The sequence below is a fragment of the Diabrotica undecimpunctata genome, chromosome 5 (genome assembly GCF_040954645.1).
Source record: "Diabrotica undecimpunctata isolate CICGRU chromosome 5, icDiaUnde3, whole genome shotgun sequence".
Lineage (NCBI taxonomy): Eukaryota > Metazoa > Arthropoda > Insecta > Coleoptera > Chrysomelidae > Diabrotica > Diabrotica undecimpunctata.
In genome coordinates, this window is record NC_092807.1 from 25,083,023 (window position 1) to 25,099,976 (window position 16,954).

The 16,954-nt window shown below is 38.1% G+C and overlaps 1 pseudogene; it reads left to right on the plus strand.

Annotated features, from left to right (window-relative positions):
• Nucleotides 1-990: 990 nt before the first annotated feature.
• On the plus strand, nt 991-11,976 carry LOC140442120 (uncharacterized; annotated as a pseudogene).
• The last annotated feature ends 4,978 nt before the right edge of the window (nt 11,977-16,954 follow it).

A 16,954-nucleotide genomic window follows, 5' to 3' on the forward strand; every position in this document is an offset into this window, starting at 1 on the left:
ACTATTAAAGAAGAGGAAAAAATGTGGAAGCTGGACAATATTACTGATAAAATGATCGAGCCAGTTATTATAAATCTTGGTTCTGAAAGTTCATCTTCTGAATCTGATTTGGATTTGTAACAAGTAGCTGTAAGTTTTATATTAATATTTTTATTCATCTATTTAACATACCTTAGACGGTTTTAAAAACTCTTTTTCTCTTTTGTAATTTTTAAAAATAAAAAAAATGTGAGTTTTTTAAAACCCTTTTTAATGTAGGCCAGTCAGTTCTAATATAGTGTGTGATAAAAGAGGTCACTTTTGTTTACATACACATAACACTTTATAACACTGAAATAATTCATTTATTTTTTACAATTATTCAAAGTAATTTTTCAATTAATCTTGAGCACGCCCATGGAGTGGTCGGAGCTACCAGTTAAAATTATGCTAATTACTCTCTCGTTCATAAAAATAAACTATAATATAAACTTACATGTGTTAGTGTATTCATGCACTGTTTATAACAACTTACATTTTTCATCTTTATTGGTATAGAATAAAATAGAACAAAAATTGATAAATGATTACATTATTACACAGTATTGTTCTATGAGGTGAACAACTTTCTTCGTGCACTACTATCAGCGAATATATCTACACACTTTTATTAATATCTATCTGATGGGTAACTTCATTTTCAATACTTATAAGCGCTAGAGAAGATAACCATGCTTCTGGCATTGTACTATGAGAAAAAGATCTCTCTGAACTAGCGGTCGTGAGTAGGTACATGACACACTTCGAGCGGCTTCACACACACCCGGTCGCCGGTTACACGGCACCGTTTACACGGTCTGGCGAGATTTCACACGTAAACAGTTTTGTGGTCCGTGCCGAAATGTTAGTCGATGTCACAGTATATTGCTTAAAAAGAATTCTTTTTAAGCAATATACTGTGTCGATGTTCACCATGAATCGAAAACACATCGTTGCCATGATTCCCTATCGGCGTATAAAGAGAAGAAAGATAACTAGAAATGTGTGGATTCACCCCATTAATATGAAAATGAAAGAGTTTGGTGTATTTTATACTCTTTTCTTGGAACTGCGAGAAGATGAGAACAAATTTTTTAATTACTTTAGGATGACAATATCCACGTTTGATGAACTACATCATCGGTTAAAGGATTCTCTTCAGAAGCAAAACACATTTATGAGAGAATGCATTAACCCAATGCAAATGTTGGCAGACAATTAGGTAAGTAAAAACACATTCGATTTTATTATTGTTTATTATAATACGGTGTTGACAATGTGAATGATATTTAACATTAAATGAAATCAATTGAATCTAATGAAATTTGGGAATCACTAAACTGTGACTGGGGTGATGCTATTGTTAAAAAAGGAGACCGCTGCGACTGGTAAGAAGTGTATGCTATTATTGGGGAGAACTGAGTGGTTTGTATTTGTAGCACATCAGGGCGTACATGTTGCAATGTATGATAGGATCGGTTTGTTGTAATATCTGACGTTGTTAATACTGACTTTGGAATGTTTAGATTTGTAGCAGTGGACAGTTGTCTAGGAAGATATCTTCTGTCGTTGTTTAATTGTTTGTAATTTTTGCAGTACTCCCATCTGAATTTGCAATATCTCAAATTAATTGAAACTTTGTAACGAAGGAATTATACCAGCAAAAAAGGACATGTGGCGATCAGGTTTCTCCTTAAAGCTTCAATCATTTGTAATTCAACAGGGTCTGCTTTACGTTTTCTTCCTGTTGGCGTTTTGGAAAATTTGTAAGCATGTGAAGTAGTTACATTGGTAGCGGTATTTTCTTTACAAATGTTGCTGTCGGTGAAATTAGTGTCAGATGTTGCTGCTTCTGATACTTCTGATAGTCCAGTGTTAGTTAAACTATCTTCTGTTTGGCGTTCCTCACATACCTTTTATAAGAATTGTAACTGCTCGTTATAAATATACTTTTTATGAGTTACTGCCCCAGCTCCCGATCTTGTAGCTATCTTAATTTTTTTACAAGATTTTTGAAACATATCAAGGATATTTCCCCATTTTTTCATCACCTGTTTACCTGCAACAACAAAAAAACCTGGTTATTACTACTACAATATTTAGTACAATATACTTTTTTTTGCAGATATCTCGCCAGTAGCTGTACTTTCACGGATCTACACTACAGTTATCGACTTAGTATTTCCACAATAGGCAGTATTGTTGAAAAGGTATGCAATAACATATGGTTAATTATACGCTCTGAGTGTATTCCCGAACCACAGAAACAAGACTGGCTCAGAATTGCTGAAGGATTTCAAAATAGAGCAAATTTTCCACACTGTTTAGGAGCAGTTGATGGAAAACACATTCGAATTATTAATCCGATAGGTTCAATGTACTTGAATTATAAAGGGTACCCTTCAATAGTTTTAAAATAGATGTAGAAGATTCCAATTATCGTTTTATCTACGTAGATATTGGAAGTTACGGAAAAGATTGCGATTCGAATATATTTAAGATCTGTTCCTTATGGAAATCCATGAAAAACAAGGAACTAGAAATTCCTGAAGAAACATGTCTACCAGGATCAATGAGGCCTAAAATACCCTATGTCTTTATTGCAGACGAAGCATTTGCACTTGATAGACATCTTATTAGACCTTACGGTGGACATAACGACTAAGAAAAAAGTTTTTAATTATCGCCTCTCTAGAGCCCAAAGATATGTGGATATTAAGTAATACTGTCAACGCCACTTAAGTTGGCGAGGCGCACAAACCCAAAATTGAAGTCCGCTTAGGGTGGATTAGGTGGTTGTCATCAGTCTCCTCCCAGTAGTCAGGTGCGTAACACAAAAGTGAAGTGCGGCTGTTATTGTTCAGATTTCTTATTATTTTGGATAGTTAAGTGTGTTTGTGGCAGTTTCTTTAAATGATGGCGTTAGAAAGTAATAGAAAGACTGATTCTGTTATTAATGGACAATCTCGTGAGATCATATATAATGTGTTATTATTTCAAAAATTTTAAGCTTGAAGCAGATACCTTGAAAACTGTGAAAGAAACAACAGCTAAAGCAACTGGTAAGTTTGTACAATAAATTAATTTTAATTCGCTATCAAATGAACTGAAAATAATCGAGAGTTTTTAATTGTACCTTTACATTTTATTAGTCATATCTGCCTAATTTATTCTCTTTTAGTTGTATAACGTACTTTCGTGGTTGTATCATATGGCATTCTTCTTTTTCATGTGCCGTGCTCGATTATCGAGCGTTGGCTATCAAATTGGCTATAGTAATTTTGTTGACGGCAGCTCGGAAAAGGGATGCAGAGGATCTGTTAAACCATTTTCTTAGATTTCTAAGCCATGACGTTCTTCTTCTACCTGTCCACTTTTCTTCCGTCTACCTTGCCTTGTATTATTAAGTGGAGTATATTGTTGTGAATTTATTAAAAGGTTCAATATTTATAACACTTACGGATTTAATTTATTTCTTTATTTATATTAACTTATCTGACAATAATTTATTATATCCGTACGTAACAAATTCGCGAGCGCGGGGTCTTGAGAATTAACTGTCCCTTCCAAATAAAGTTCCGTTATTATATACCAGTGCCGTTATCTCGAAAAATCCAAAACCTTCGATGGCGAAACGGTAAAGGCAAACTGGATTTCCCTCGCATCGGTTCTGGAAGGTCGCTCAGGTAAATCGAGGCCTCTCGTAAACTCTACAACATATTAGAATAAAAACATGTTTTAAAGGTTAAAACTATGACTCATATTTTTACGTAACATTGCCCCCCTCTCAAAAGATGGTTCCTCCTGGAACCTTGTTGGGACTAGAACTGGAACGGTATGCTGGTATCGGCAACTGGACCCTCTTTTACAACTTCCAGTTGTATAAAAATGACAAGGGACGGTTTTCTCTCCGCACCAGTAACTATGCGGATTGCAACAGACTAACACCTGGACTTCGGTGTCTTTAAAGATCTCCTCCACCATATTTCGGATAACTCTCCAATCTAATTGGCGGCACTCCAACTTTGGCATGGCTAACTTTTGCACGTCGGACTCTAGTACGTGCCCTCTCAATTGAAGTAAGGCTTCCCATACATCTCGGTAGGTAGGTTGGTCACGGGCAGTGTCTTTTGTTACCAGGTAGAAAAGGTAACGTGATGCATCTTGGAGTTTCAAGGTTTTACCGGGAGCTGGCACTTGGCATTGAAGTTCTGCAACTCCACCAAACTTCCTTCGAAAGACGGATGCCAACCCTGGTGCGTCTTTGATACTGGCCGGGATGGTAAGGGCCAGCGAGTAGTCATCGGGGAGCGCGAGTAGATCTTGCTTTTCTTCAGTGGTAACACCATGTCTCGCTTTACCGGTACCTCCATAGGCACCCATGAATTCCTCAAACGTGAGGTCAGACACATCTTGGACTTGGTTTACTTCCACTTCTTCATCTACGTCGTGGTCACCTTCGAAAGATGCCAACCGGTTATGGTGTACTATCATCGGCTTTCCCCTCGGAATCTTGCTTATTCGGTAGATGACATCGTTGATCTTCTCCATGATGAGGTATGGACCTTCCCAAAACTGCTGCAATTTGGGAGAACAACCTTTTCGCTTCTTGGGATTATACAGCCATACTTTGTCGTTCTTCTTAAAGCAACCCTTTTCGGCTTGTGTATCGTACCGTTTCTTCATTCGGTCGCTAGCGATCTGAAGGTGGGAACGGACCAACTCATGTACATCGTCCATTCTTCTTCGTAATTCGATCACATAATCTTCACCTGCTACATCTTCTCCAGGTCGACACCCAAATTCTAGATCACAAGGTAGTCGCATTTCGCGTCCGAATAGGACTCTGGCTGGTGTCTGGCCCGTTGATTCGTTAACAGCAGATCTGTAGGCCATTGTGAAGAACGGAAGGTATTGGTCCCAGTCTCGCTGATGATCGGACACCATCTTTGTCAAATACTTGCCAACTGTCCTATTCATTCGTTCTACCATACCATCCGATTGCGGATGATACGCGGTAGTTCTTGTTTTCTTCATGCCTAGTCTATCACATATTCCTTGGAATAGATCACTTTCGAAGTTCCTGCCTTGGTCACTATGGATCTCCAAAGGCACTCCAAATCGGCTGATATATTCTTGGATCAACTTATCTGCAACGGTGGCGGCCTTCTGGTCTGGAAGTGCGTAAATCTCGACCCACTTAGTGAAGTAATCCATTACTACCAACATGTACTTGCCCCCATTTTCACTTTCTGGAAATGGCCCTGCAATGTCCAAAGCTATTCTTTCAAACGGGCTTCCAACATTATATTGTCTCATAGGAGCTCTCCTTTTCCGGTGAGGCCCGTTACTCGTAGCACAAATAGTACATTTCTTACACCAGTCTTTTACGTCGTCGGAACTGTTCATCCAATAAAACCGTTCCCGAATTCGCTGAAGGGTTTTCCTTACACCAAAATGCCCTCCCGATGGACTGTCGTGTAACTGACGAAGTACTTCGGCTATTCTGCTCTTTGGGATCACCAACTGTCTTCTCTTCTCTGAACCGTCATCATTTTCCAGGACTCGTTTGAGCAAGCCATCTTCGATGATAAATGAGTCCCACTGGGCCCAATACGTCTTAACTACTGAGCATAGGTTTGATATTTCCTGCCAAGGTGGTCGACGGTTTTCCTCTTTCCATTTTCGGATTTTCTGTATAACTGGATCTCTCTCTTGTTCTTCCCTTATCTTAGTAGGCGTCCAGTCGTCGTTGACAATCGTCGTTCTTAGCACTGCTGCTTCCTTGGATTCCGTTTTGTTGCAGTGGGAACACTCTGCTGGGCATGGCCTTCTGGAAAGAGAATCAGCGTTTCTGTGGCTAACTCCGGCCCGGTGCTCAATCTTAAAATCGTATTCTTGGAGTCGTTCGATCCACCTGGCTATCTGACCCTCTGGATTCTTAAACTGCATCAACCACTTAAGGGCGGCATGGTCGGTTCGGATTAGAAACTTTCTGCCATAGAGGTATTGGTAGAAGTGCTCTACTGATTTAACTACTGCTAGAAGTTCTCTTCTCGTGACGCAATAATTCCGCTCAGGTTTTGAAAGGACTTTACTAAAATATCCGAGGACTCGTTCCTGTCCTCCTTGAATCTGAGACAGCACTCCTCCAATTCCCACGTTACTTGCATCCGTATCTAAGATGAACTCTCCTTCTGGCAGTGGATACCCCAAAATTGGTGCTGTTATTAAATGCTTTTTCAACGTTTCAAAGGCATTTTGGCAGTCTATATCCCAGCGGTATTCTCTTGCTTCCTCTGTAAGTCGCGTTAATGGCTTAGCGATATCTGCAAACTTCTTAATAAACCTCCGGTAGTAAGTACATAGTCCAAGAAAACTTCTCACTTGATGTTTGTCAGTTGGTTTTGGCCATTCCTTAATGGAATCGATTTTTCCCTTATCCACGGCCACTCCTTCTTTACTGACTATATGACCCAGATAATTGACTTTACCTTGAAATAGCTGGCACTTCTTGGGGTTTAGCATCAATTGGGCAGCTTTAAGTCGATTAAAAACGTTTTCTAAATTCCTCAAATGACCTTCGAATGTCTCCCCCAAGACGATTATGTCATCTAAATAAACCAGGCATGTTTTCCAAGATAACCCTCTCAACACATTTTCCATAAGCCTCTCAAATGTCGCAGGAGCATTACAAAGTCCAAATGGCATAACGTTGAATTGCCACAATCCAGATCCTGTGGTGAAGGCTGTCTTTTCTTTATCGACTGGGTCCATTTCTACCTGCCAGTATCCAGACTTCAAATCTAAAGTAGAAAACAATTTACTTCCAGCCAATGTGTCCAATGTGTCATCGATCCGAGGCAGAGGATAACTATCTTTCTTGGTAACGTTGTTCAGCAAACGGTAATCCACACAGAACCTCGTCGTTCCGTCTTTCTTCTTAACCAGGACCACCGGAGAGACCCATGGACTCGTAGAAGGTTCTATCACCCCGTCTTTCTTCATTTCCTGAACAATCGTTTCAGCTTCCTCTCTCTTCGCCTGTGGTAATCGTCGAGCTGTTTGACGAATTGGCTTAGCATTACCAGTATCAATTTTATGCTTAACAACGGTAGTTCTTCCCGTCTTTCCTCCTTTCGGTACGAAAATATCACGATACTGCCGAAGAAATTCCCTTAATTTCCTTTTCTCCATCTGATTTAGAGACTGTCCTGCAACTGCAACCATTTGGTCGAATTTGTCGTTGGAATTATCAGATGTTGTCGCCTGACGAATTATGGATGTCACAGGTACACAAGTTCCTACTTTTGTCTCTTTCTTTATGGTCACTGGGTAGTCGTTGACATTGATAAGTCTCACAGGAATTTCTTTAGCCGAAGTCACCAATTCCTTTCCAATTATGATTCCACGGCCAACCTCATCGTCGTGGTTCCAAGGCTCCATCATAACAGGTCTCCCTTCGTCTACAATTCCCTGTAGTCGCGCTACTATGATCGTTTCGCTTCTCGCAGGCACGACTGTATCTTCTGTAATGGCTGCTTGCACAGTGTTGTCATTATGTGGATGGAGAAATACCTCCTCGTTGCCAACTTTGATTACCTTATTCTTAAAATCCAATTGGAATCCATGCATATTCATTACGTCCATTCCTAATATAACATCCTCTTCGATGTCAGCAACTATAACAGTATGGACAAACTTTTCTGCCCCAATTCCCAATTGTACCTGGATTTCTCCATGAATGTTGGCATTTTCACCTGTAGCGGTCCGAAGTCGTAACCTCGTTGGTAACAGTTTCTTTCGGCTGTTTATAACTGTCGGGCGTATAATGGTTCTGGTCGCTCCGGTATCCACCAACAACGTATGCTTTTTACCATTTATGTCTCCATCTACATATACACTATCTTCACGACATTTCAAAGAAGCTATTAGTATGAGAGGGTCTTTGGAAAAGTTCTGGGTCGAAGCTGCCCCCCTAAGGCTGACCCGTTCTAGTTTTCCTGATGGTGAGTTTCTTGATTTGCGTCGTACCTAGGGTGCTTACAGGAGCTTCGTACGTGTCCTATTTCGCCACAATTCCAGCATCTGATGGTCTTCGTTTTCTTGTATGTCATGCTTTTCATCATATTAACGAGCTGGTCAAGTTTATCTTCATCTCCTTCCTCTTTTACAGTCCTAACTTTACTGTACCCGCCAGAGGCCTGCGTAGCTGACTCGTATTCGAGGGCGGCGGATAGGACATCAACCAGCGTCTTGTGACGAGCTAATCGCAGTGTTCTCTGCATTTCATGATCACGAAGACCATCAATAAACGTTTGAACGGCCAATTTTTCCATCATGTCTTCGGGAGCTGTTGGATAAGCATATCGTACTAATCTGGCAATATCTACCTCATATTCTTGAAGAGCCTCATCTTTCTTCTGTCTACGATTTTTAAGCTGTGACTGATATACATGCTCCAAATGTTCGTGGCCATATCGCATATTTAACCTCTTCTTCAGTTGTTCGAAATCATCGGTCTCCTCTACGGCTATGGTCTGAAGCACATCTAAGGCATCTCCTCGAAGGGCGATAGTCAGGTTTACAGCCTTTTCTTTTTCAGACCATCCATTTGCTCTTGCGGCTGATTCGAACTGTTTCATGTAGTTGTTCCATGATGATTTTCCGTCGAAAGTTGGGACTTTAACATGAATAGAACCTCCACTTCCTTCAAATTTCGGCCGTGTCTCCAACTTAAATTTCGTCTCGTCTTCTTTTATCTCCACTGTAATCGGATTGTTACCTCTCTCTGCTGTCCCTGTTTCCTCCATCTTCCTTTCCATCTCTTTCCATATCTTTTCTTCGAAGGCTAACATATCGGCAGCAACTTGGTTTTTTAATGAAGATATTCTATCGTCCAGGGCAGACATCTCAGAAGTGACTTTAGAGATTTCCGAAGAGATGTTAGCAGAGACTTTGCTTTCCAGCGAAGAAATCTCGTTAGAAACTTTGTCTTCCAACGAAGCGATGTCGCCGGAAACTTTGGCTACATCACCAGAAACCTTGGCTACATCAGAAGAAACTTTCAAAATATCGTCAGAAACTTTGTTCTCTAATGATGCGATGTCACCAGAAACTTTGGCTACATCAGAAGAAACTTTCGAAATCGACGAGAGGACAGCATCTTCAAATATATAAGTCTCTGGATCTAGTCCTTCTTCTAGCAAAGCGTTCTTTAGTCGTTGGACTAACTCAGCCTTTTTTCCGGTAGAAGCTAATTCTCTGTCTTCGAGATGTCTTCTTAAATTAGTCACTGTCAGCTCATAAATCGTAGCCATTTTCACAATTTATTTTATATTCACTTGTATTATTATTATAAGTCTAATTTATGTTCGATCCCACTTCTGACACCATTTGTTGTGAATTTATTAAAAGGTTCAATATTTATAACACTTACGGATTTAATTTATTTCTTTATTTATATTAACTTATCTGACAATAATTTATTATATCCGTACGTAACAAATTCGCGAGCGCGGGGTCTTGAGAATTAACTGTCCCTTCCAAATAAAGTTCCGTTATTATATACCAGTGCCGTTATCTCGAAAAATCCAAAACCTTCGATGGCGAAACGGTAAAGGCAAACTGGATTTCCCTCGCATCGGTTCTGGAAGGTCGCTCAGGTAAATCGAGGCCTCTCGTAAACTCTACAACATATTAGAATAAAAACATGTTTTAAAGGTTAAAACTATGACTCATATTTTTACGTAACAATATTATATCTCTCTGGGTGTCGCATAACATGGCCAAAATATTCACGTTTGAAACGGCATAGCTTTTTAAATAAACATATTTGCAAAAATTTGTGAAATTATAATTATTGTATGTACATCGGTCTTACTCTCGATAATTGAAAGACATTTTTTAACATACTTAAATTATTACACCTATTAGCACATGAATATATTGTGTACTGTCTTATGGTATGGCAGTAAATCTAGACTTTTTATACTTACATACTAGATATAATGAATCACTATAGTTACTTTTACAGGAATTTCCATCAGAACAATCGACAGGATAACAAGAGAGGCAAAAGGTTCTTTGAAAAATACCGACAGAGTCCAATTTGCCAGTCCAGGCAAAAAACGAGTAAGGAGATCAATCATAGATTTCCCGGAATACCAAAAAAGAGACATTCGCAGAATAATCTACGATTTTTATAAAACAGACAAATGTCGGGTTACGGTAAAAAAATTAAAACAAAAAATTCATAACGATTTGGATATCACAATTTCACAGACATCTCTAAGGCGACTTCTACGCAAAATGCAATTTCGTTGGAGAAGAACCGAAAACAACCGAAAATTACTTATAGAAAAAAGTGAAATACGAGCTTTGAGTATAAAATATCTCAGGCAAATCAAATATTTTCGTACTCAAAATAGGCCAATTGTGTATGTTGACGAGACTTACTTACACAGCGGTCATACTTTTTCAAAGAACTGGACTGACGAATCAACAAAGGGATTATTTTCTATAATTTCTAAAGGTCAACGACTAATAATAGTGCATGCCAGTGGAGACATGGGATTCATTAAGGATGGATTATTAATCTTTAAGTCAGGTACAAAATCAGGGTATTTCCACTCTGAAATGAATGCACATAATTATGGAAAGTGGTTACAAAAACGTTTAATACCTAATTTACCTAACTCGGTACTTGTTTTTGATAACGCATCTTATCATAGTATTCAGTTAGAGCGGGCGCCTACATCAAACTCAAAAAAAATTAAATGATAGAATTTTTAATACAGAAAAATATTCCATTTATACCTACCGCTTTAAAACCGGAATTATATGAAACCATTAAATATCATAAACCCCGTCATGTAAAATACAAGTTCGACGAAATTTTACGCGAGCATGGCCATATTCCTTTGCATTTACCTCCGTACCATCCTGACCTAAACCCGATTGAACTTATATGGGCTACAGTCAAAAATAATGTAAGCCAGAAAAACGTTACATTTAAATTAGCGGATGCACAAGAACTGGCTGAGAAAGAGTTCAATAAAATTGATGCAAATGAGTGGAGAAAATGATGTGACCATGTCATTAAGAAGGAAGATGAATACATGGACAGCGAGATAGTGGTTGATAACGCCATGGAAATAGCTCCTATTATTATAAATATTAACAGCGAATCTTCCAGTACAAAGTTTTCTTTTGATGATCAAGATGAAGAAAATTAACCATTAGAAAATTATTTTCAGTTGCTATTTTTCTACACTTGATACTCGTTTTAGTGTTATAATCAAACCGAAATATCAAAATTAAATAATTACTGTGTCACATTTATTTATACAATACCCTCCATTTAATATGAAAGACAATATCAACGTAGTTTTATTTGTTAATTAAATTCAGTCATAATTATTATTGTGTTTGTGTGTTAAATTAAAGAGATATTATAAACAAGTGGCTTTTAATTTAAATTGACTAAAAAAATAATAACAATTTCATCTTTCTAATGATATATTAAAGCTTGCGAAAAAATATTACTACTTTTTTAATTGTGTTATTCGAACTATACTGTTACGCCACTGAAACTACTTATCAGAAATAGTAAACTAATAGGAGAATCATGGGGCGTTAACATAATCTATTTTTCAGTGACGTTCTGCGTAATCCGTCGCCAAGTTAACTGGCGTTTGCTGTAAGTGGCGAATTTTTCATCGACCTATCAACTTGAATCCTAATTATGCTGTCGATATTGTGTTACATAACTTTGTTCGCGATAGAGACGGATATGAATCAGAGAATACTTTAACCATCATGGGGCTGGAAGATATCCCTAGAGCAGAAACTGTACGTGGGAGTATTAACGCAAATAACATAAGAAATATTGTAAATGATTATTTTCTGACACCTATTGGATCTGTAAAATGGCAGATGACCAAAATTTCTTTTTAGTATATAAGTAATATATGCATACACATCTACATGTTTTTATTTTCGTATTTAATTAAGCAATAATAAAGAAATATCCACACAAACTTACCGAACTTAGTCTTGTCATCAGATTCTAACTCATCAAAGTTATTCTTCAGTTTCCTACAAATTTCTTGCCAAGCACTTCTGGTTTCATTTCTGTCTTTGTATGTTTCGCTTGTCTTGTCCCATATTACAGGTCTTTCATGCACCAAGCTTATTAAATGCCCGGTATCAATTTCCACATCAGCCATTTTTCATAAGTTAGTCACAACAAAAATTCCTTCTACTTTCTAAAAAGTCTAATGCCTTCTACTTTCAAGAAAGTCGTGTACTCTATTACATGTTTTTTTTTGCAAAGAATGCATATATATGAACGCTCACATTTAATTTGTTATCCCACTACATGTTCGACCGCCGTGTATACGTCAACGTTTGTCCGGGCTTATGGTGGATATGTCCGGCGACATCACGGTTCCCGGTTACCGTTTAAACGAGCACGGTATGTGTGGAAGCATCGATTAATATGTACACTCTTTACCCGAGTACACGGTGCCGTGTAACCGGCGACCGGGTATGTGTGAAGCCGCACTTCTGGTATGCAAGCACTAGCGCTAGGAAAATCTATAATCCATCCTATATCCATCAACTATATATCCTTAATGATTTTCTAATACATTGAAATTGCTTCAAAAACTAGTTACTTAAATCTGACGGGTACACAGCAACTAATTTACGGGCTTCTGCAAACAATTCTGGATCCGATTTGAAAAGATATCCACTTCTAGAATCGGAGATGCGTTGATCTTGTAATAATTCATTAAAATGCTTCTTAACTCTACCAAATGATTCTTGTAAAAATGACGTATAGTTTTGCTTAAGAGTACTTTTTTAAAGTACTGTTGCGTGTGAGAGATACATCTTTTCAGACTGCAAAAGAGTGACAGGTAGATTTAAAGATTTCAAAACTTTATTTTGTAAAATAGTTAGGAAGACAAATTCAAACTGTTCCATTTTACTTTTTAAATTATTAGCTGTCATTCTCTCCTCACGATCTGTGGTAGTTAATATTATTTTAAATCAAAGAATGGAATAGAAAAGTATTTTTGAAGTGTGTTAACAATTTATTCCCTTTCTGAGCGCTTTCTGCTTACAAAGCCATCTTCAGAGCTATAGTCAAGTTTTTAAACTATTAGAAAAGATCTCATTTGGTAAAAAATACAGAAATTGTCTCTTTGAGCTGGTTCTGTGTTTAAATGTTCGTCGCAAATGAAGTCAGTTTTTATAAAGGTGTTACAGAAATAAACGTTGCGCGATTTTTTCATTTTTCATGAGATCAATAAAATTTATTTACCGGTCGCTGTAGAATTTCCATTGGTAGAGTCTAATCTCAAAACCTATAACATGAAATTTTGATTTTGAGTTTTGGCAACAAATATGAGGCATTTTAATCGCACGTCACGGGAAATCCCTCCACGAAGACGGTACTGGTTGGAGTTTGTAGCTGAAGTTATGTAGCTTTGAAAAACGTAATATAAAACTTAATAGTTTCCGAAAAACGTAAATTCAAATGATCGTTTTTTAAATATTTTATTTTTTCTTTAAATATCATGATACCCATTCCAGGATTTTGGAACCATGTACCAGATTGTACAGGTCTCATGGATGGGTACCTACCATATGTTTTTGGATTCATTTGGTAGTCTCTAAAAAGAGTTTGCCGTCTACGATTTAATGCCTTGCAGTCATGCAAGATAAGGTTAAGGTATTTTCTACCTACTGTCAAAATTTTAAGCAAATCCATGCATATAAAAAGATTTCTGAGCAGAAAACCGTCATATCCTGGACTACATGTTTCACAAAACACAGCCTTATTGGTATTTTAGTAGAATGTTTTTTAGCTCGTGTTTTGAACCGCTCTTAAAGTAATCTTTGCTTTCTCCACAATTTCATTAATGGAACGTTGTTCTACATTTCAATAGTAGCAAAAAGTGAAATATCCGATTCTAAATATTTCTCAGATACAGTGCTTGTACTCATATTGCCTACACGCAATATCCAATCATTTAAGGATTCACAATAACAATGGCGATATGATGTAAAACCGTTTTGACAATGCCACCAGGTTTTGTTTTTTTCTGTCTCAACATATTCGCTGTCCCCTCCCCTTTCCACCAACGTTTTATATGTCCCGATACGACAAAGTATTCTATAATTCTATATATACCCTCACCTAGCTAAAAATATCGCAAAATAATTTTCTGACTACACCCTGTATATCAGTATATTTATCTACACATCTGTTATAGGTTAGCGGCTAGTTGAAAAATGGTTCCGGTCTTGACTAAGGTTCATGTTTTGACTAATCTCGGCCGGTAATGCAGATCCAACGCTGAGCGATATTGGCGCCAGAATTGGACTTTGACCGCCTGGTCCAAGTAGCCCATACTCTGTTACTGTTTCAGGTTCTCTTTTACAGAGTCTCATCGTGAAATCACCTTGTCTCTTGACAAACGTGTATCCAGCAAGAAAGCCTGTTATAAGTCTGAGCTAATTCTTGTTGTTTTCCGCAGTACTCCAGTCCTATTAGCACATGTCCGTCTAATAAACATTTACCGAGTATATTTTCCCAGTGAGAGCTATATTGCTTTCTTTTCCCCATCGCAGTGCTTTTTGGCATTTCCACGACCGGCTCTGGACCGAAGTATGCTCTTTTGGTAAGCTCTTTCATTGCCGTATATTCACCGGTGACCTGGGACCCATACCAGTGTGCCTCTGTTATATTCCACCAGTCTGGCATTCCTCCCTCAGAATTTCCACACTAGCCTAGAGTTCATCTCATGGCTTATGAGTACTCCCGATGGCTGCTTGTTTATCTTTGCATATTTTGATCTGCTTCAGATCAAAAGCCCTTATGTTAATTTTTCTGTAACATTGCAAAAATCTCTGCCTCAAATAAAGATGTATATTCTCCTAGTTCATAGAAATGTTAAAATTTCCATCCCAACCAAATATGCCTACACCCGGTGCACCGGACCCTTCTACAGTTTTAGACCCGTCTGTGACCAGGTATAACCCTGCAGTCTGGACCTGTGAAATGTTTCCTCTGCCCCATCCCTGTCATAGAAATGTCCACTTCGAAAGGTATTTTAAGTACTACCATTCGGTATCTCTAATTTCATTTATGTTACTAAGTCCCGATATAATCAGTATGTTGCTCAGGTTTTCTCACAGTTTATAATATCCAATTTTCAGACTGCCGTTGGTGTGCCCTTCATAGCATCTGTGATTGCGAGGCAAGCAAGACTTTGCACCTTGCTTACTTTGAGGATGGCACTTTTTTGCTGCACCTTTGACCACGATACTACTGATACATATGTAATTGTTGGTTTTACCACCATGTTATAAATCCAATATAACATTTCTGGTTTTAACCCCACTTTTTTCGATGAGTACGTCTGACTATCATTAACGTAGTTACCGCTCTCTTGATTATTCGCTTTATCTGCTAATTCCAAGTGAGTCTACTATTACCTCAAGATACTTTACTTCACTCACCTTTAGATATGTAACATTTAGGCTTAGACGACGCAAGCCCTCTAAATTACTCTTTCTGGTAAATTTTATGATTTTAGACTTCTTAGGGGGCTTATTTTATGCCCTACATTTGAAGTCCATTCTGTAACTACAGTCATTATATCTCTGACTATGGTAGCCCAGATCATAATGCTTGTCGTTGTTGAGTCTAGCTATCAGCCCATTTATCACCACACTGCACAAGATAGATAAATCTCCCGCCCTCCTGCAGACAACCTGTGGCTACGTGAGCTGACACTGCATCTCTCAGTAAAGTTCCTTATATCACACTGCTCTTCAGCATGCAGTCTACCCATCTGTGGACTGTTTCGTCGTAACTCTTTTAAACGAATCGCTCTTGTGATTGCTTCGTGGGAGGTGTTGTCGGGTGCTTCCTCTATATCGAGAAATGCACTTAACATCACCTCTTAGTTTTCCACTCTCTGTCTGAGATGTTGCAGTAGAGACTCCTACTCAATACGCATACTGTCTCTGATGCATCGGACTTTCAACCAACAAACTATCCCTAATATGTCTATCGAGCTATTTTTCTAGAGTTTTCAGTACGAATGACATCAGACCTATAGACTTAGGTTTTTCCTGTCCGGTTTTGGGTATAAAGGCCACCCTTTAGCCTCCATGCTTTCGGTATGTATCCCAGTCCTAAGCTAGCCTGCAGTATCATACATAATTTTTTTTGCAGGATTGAATAAATCCCGGTTCACCACTTGTTTTGCCACACGCCAGTTTACCCTAGATCCATAAGTCATGGTATTCATTTCAGTCTGCTGTCATGTGTCTAGTGCTATCCGTTTTGTTTTAGACTCAGTAAAGTGCACCCCCAAAAGTTCTTTCAGGATCTCTTCACCATTCTGAGTGTATTCATCTGACTCCTTTTTGAAGCGAGGGAATTCTTATCTGAAGTCCCTTTGAAGGAAACTTATGGGGAAATAACAATTTGTTCTGTCAATCATCAACAAGTCCTCACAGACACTTCGTCTGAGGACTAGCAACCCCAGTGGAGTCTTACGTTGACATGTGATTAATTCCTTTTGTAACTTAAACATCATAGTTTTTAATTATCAAAGATGTAACTCAAAGTTAATCAAACTACATTTAAAGGATTTTTACCCACATATTTATTGACTTAAAACATCCAGATAGCACTGATGATTTAATAGTCATTCCGAAAACGTTTTGATGTAGCCCGATGGAGTTTTTATTATTATACCTTTTATAAAGGAATTTTTTAAAATAAATTTTTTGTGATATCTGGTGTATAGTCAACTACTGGAATTTAGTTTCCTTGTGGATTACAGAAACTAAACTTTGTTCTTTGCCAATTTGGGCATTGAACTTACGATCCTGGGTTTAGTTAACGAAA